The sequence below is a fragment of the Schistosoma mansoni genome, chromosome 1 (genome assembly GCF_000237925.1).
Source record: "Schistosoma mansoni strain Puerto Rico chromosome 1, complete genome".
NCBI classification, from domain to species: domain Eukaryota; kingdom Metazoa; phylum Platyhelminthes; class Trematoda; order Strigeidida; family Schistosomatidae; genus Schistosoma; species Schistosoma mansoni.
Window position 1 is genome coordinate 53,779,944 of NC_031495.1, and position 4,227 is coordinate 53,784,170.

Genomic DNA, 4,227 nt, shown 5'->3' on the forward strand with positions numbered 1-4,227 from the left:
AAGTAATAAATGACGCATGAACTGAGAAGTAGTAAAATAGCCTATGAAATGTGTAGGGAAGAAATGTGTCCCTCTAATTATAAAGTGATAGCAAAACCAAAAAGTTCATAGACTCAATAAAAAACCCCCTTTAATTGACTGGATCACTTCATACCTAGAAAACCAATTTCGTGATGATTTGTTTATTTTCACTCTCTCTCAGGCTATGGAATGTCCTAGTGGGGTCCCCCAGGGTTCAATACTAGGACCTCTTCTCTTCTTGATTTATATTAACGATCTTCCTCAACAAGTTTCATCTGATTTATTGCTTTTTGCTGATGATGTGAAACTTTGGAGAGAGATACGTACTCACAATGATATACTAGTTCTGCAGGAGGATCTGACTCGACTTCAAAGTTGGGCAGACGACAACGGACTTACCTTCAACACTTCAAAGTGCAAGGTAGTCCATCTGAGACATGTTGCAGACTATAGTTATAACTTAGGTAACTCACCTCTAGAAGTTTCCCAAGTTGAAAAAGATTTAGGAGTGTTGGTACCCTACGACCTGAAATCGTATGCGAACTGTGACAAAAACGCCTCTCAAGCAAACCTTGCACTGGTAACATTGAAGCGCATTTTTGGCCAGTTTGACGGTAGAACCTTCCACATAATCTTCAACAGTTTTATTCGTCCCCACTTAGAGTACGGAAACATAGTATTTCCTCCCTCCCTCCAAAAGGATAAGGTCACTCTGGAACGTATACAACGTCGAGCCACGAAATCAGTTCGGGGTCTCAAATTCAAACCTTATGAAGAGCGCCTTCAATCACTTAACCTTTACCCGTTAGAGTATAGGCGTCTTAGAGGTGATCTTCTTATGACTTATAGTATCCTTAATACTTCTGGTCATCCCCTTAAACAACTTCTTAAGCTTAGTCATAACACTAACCTCAGAGGTAACACCCAGAAATTGGAGACCCTACATAGCAGAACAGACTGCAGACACAACTTCTACTCCGTTAGAGTTGTCAAGTGCTGGAATTCGCTGCCGACTGAGCTAGTCCAAGCGACCTCCCAGGAGTCCTTTAAGAGAAAACTTGACTTATTCCTAAGGACTAAGGATAACATATTATTATGATTTACCAAATTCTTTTTTTCCCTCTATTATCGTTCATATACCTAGGTTCTTGCCTGGAGGTATTGGTGATCCACTGCTATCAGACACGGAAGCCCGTTAAGCGAAAGCTTCTTCTATTCCGTCCTCAACCATTTGAACCATTTGAACATGTCTCACTAAATCATTAGTAGCTCGTGATAGTTGGTATGCTTTCAAAGACCAAAAATTACCTATAGAAGTGGTCTACATTGACTTCGCAACCTTAACCAATAACTGTAAATTGCAATTCCAATTCCTCACTGTTTTAAAACAGTAATTATAACCCTCATTTGGTCCTAGTTATTCGGTGGACACTCAAGGTCACTTAAGCGTCGCTCAAAGGTCGTCCACAAATTATAGTCTCAGAGTTTATATAACTGAAAAATAATTAATTCTCCATGAGGATTATACTACAGGATTTACGCATGTTCATATCCGTGTTTGTTCGGAACCCACAGCAACAAAAAATATTTTGAACGGGACTCATTAAGTGAAATTACAGCGATAAAATGAAACATTAGGTTTTATGATCATTGGGGAATACAGACAGATGCAGCGCACTACATGTGACAAACTTACGTCCGCTACTTTGAAGCATACCCCTTTTTTCTACTAACGACCTTGAGTGGGTTGTGTAACTCAATTTCAATATCCAATATCTTAAACATGTCTTAAACAAGACAGGTCCTGTGCTCACAATCTCCTTATGGCATGGAAAGGCTGAACAACCTGCAGAAACCTAAAGATACCTATTATTGTAATGTCCATCGCCCTCACTAAATTCTTTGATACAGTAACGCATGTAAATTTCATAGTGCAGTTTTCTAAGATGGGATTTACTGACCTATTTCTATCTTAACTCAGAAACTGCCAAAAGAGCAGGGTGTTTCTCGTAGAGTTAAATTGATTGCACTGTAGTTGGAATTTCTCAACATCAGGAGTTTCACAAAGAACAATCTTGTGTCCATTCCTGTCCATAATCTTTATTAATAACCTTATAGATAAAATAAGCTCGGTAGCAGTATTCAATACAGACGATGCAAATGCTTGGAGCTCCATTAAAAGCGAAAAAACTCAGTTGAGCTTCTAGAGGACCTTACAATATTAGAAGAATACGTTTAAGGTAGTGATCTGACACAGCCCATTGAGATGTGATATCATGAATATTCTGCCTAATTTGACACAAAGAACTTACAGCCTACACCCGATTACGCTCCGATTGTCTCCTCAAAGAGTGATCTCGGTATTGTAACTACAGGGAGCTTAGAAACCAGATCATACAATATATGGGATGCAGCTAAGTCAAAAGCAGTTCTCCACTTCATACGAAGACGATATTGACTCAATCATCCCAGAGCTGTTCTTGATTCTCTGTGATACTTACGAGCGCCTCGGTGTTGAATTGAACAATGTCACAGCACTATCTTTGTTCAAAAGGGGCGTAACTCTCTCAAACCAGGCACAGATATGAGCAATCAAGTGGATTATCAAGCTAAAACACTAGTCTGACGAGGACGGACTCGAACACACACTCACACTGAACTATAGGAGAGTAAGATGTGATCTAATAATTGCATGCAACATGTCTGACCAGTGATTATTATTATTATTATTCACAAACACCTTATGGGTACATAAGTGCTGTGAAGAAACCATTTCGGGTTTCTTCAAAAATTCAATAATACACAATTTTCAATAATGTTAACAATACATATGCCATGTTTGAGAAAGGAAGGAAAAGGAAAATAAAATATTAATGATAGAATATTAATAATAAATGAGGTTCTGTGTAATTAGCAAGAATTTTGAGTCTTGCCAAGTCATCCGGCAGTCAGGTCACTGAATATCGAGTAGTTTACTAATCCTCGTCAAGGTAAAGGACAACCAGCGCGCATCATTTTTTATTGCATGCGATGTACTGCCCTATGGGGTTTTGATAGTATTCTGTTCCTTGTACTCATACTTGTTAACGTATTCCTGTATTAAAGTTATTTGTGATGTACGGCAATCAAAGTAGACATAGTACTTTGATACTAAGAAATGGTAATCCACATTAGGTAACAACCGTGAGGTGTGGCTTCGACGTTAGCTGATTGGTCACGCTATTTCTCTCTTACTCGAGTAGGTCCCCAGTTATCCGATACAGATAATCCAAGTTGATGCTCAACAAACATATTGAGCAAGCCAGGTTACATAGACAGGTGACCCTCGAACGATTACATATAGAGGAGCGAAAATTGAAGTAAAAACCTTTTTTCTCACTGGAAGGTGACCCAGTTCGAAATGCACTCTCATACTAAGTGACCACAGCTACCTGAGTGCATAGCTTTAATAGGAGACTCGACAGACATGTACTCACTGATGGATTACCATCTCCCTCTTGAACCAGTTGTGTCTAATGCATATCTCATAATTTATCACCGCATATGAGCAATTAGTTGCTATCTCACATATTATCATCTCGATCCCCATTCGGTCTTCTCACATCGTCTGACTTACCAGCTAATTAAATTGTCTTATTCATCTATATACGCGCGCTTTGTGAACCGGAACTTTGGGCCTAACGTGATTCGCATTTCTCCAACTTTCGTCGTGTTCTGAACGTTACCCTAGAGAAGTCCGGACAAGTTTGCTGGACGAAACGTCAGAAGTATTTATATTTCAGTCGCCGAGATTATTTGTAATATTTTCACATATCATGGAATTTTTCCGGTGTCTGGTGCATAGTCAGCTATATAATTATTGAAACTACTTCGCATAATGGCCATCGCACAGTTATTAAAAACTGGATGTTGCGATGGCAGAATTTTCAACTGTATTACCTGATTCACTGCCAGCACATCTGTTAGAGGTGAGATCTAAATTAACATTTCTACCAAGGGACATCATTAGCATCACGTATCCTTCTTCTGTATCCTGAATTTTAAGTGATTCAGGAAAGTTCACCAGTGGCATAGTAAACCCATCGGATATTTTTACTTATCTACTGATGTAATTTAGATGTTTAACCCATTGCGTAAAATCGCGTATGAATCTGGTTGAACGAATGTCTGCATATCAATCGTTATCGATCCTCCCACTGGTTGTTT

General features: G+C 39.0%; 1 protein-coding gene across 1 annotated transcript in view; it reads right to left on the reverse strand.

Moving 5' to 3' along the window:
• Nucleotides 1-1,751, reverse strand: part of Smp_093720 (hypothetical protein) — a gene marked incomplete at its 3' end in the record, with an annotated part of 4,420 nt that extends 2,669 nt beyond the window's left edge. The window contains exon 1 of the mRNA XM_018794859.1: nt 1,718-1,751. The remainder of the gene's footprint in view (nt 1-1,717) is intronic.
• Nucleotides 1,752-4,227: the final 2,476 nt, after the last annotated feature.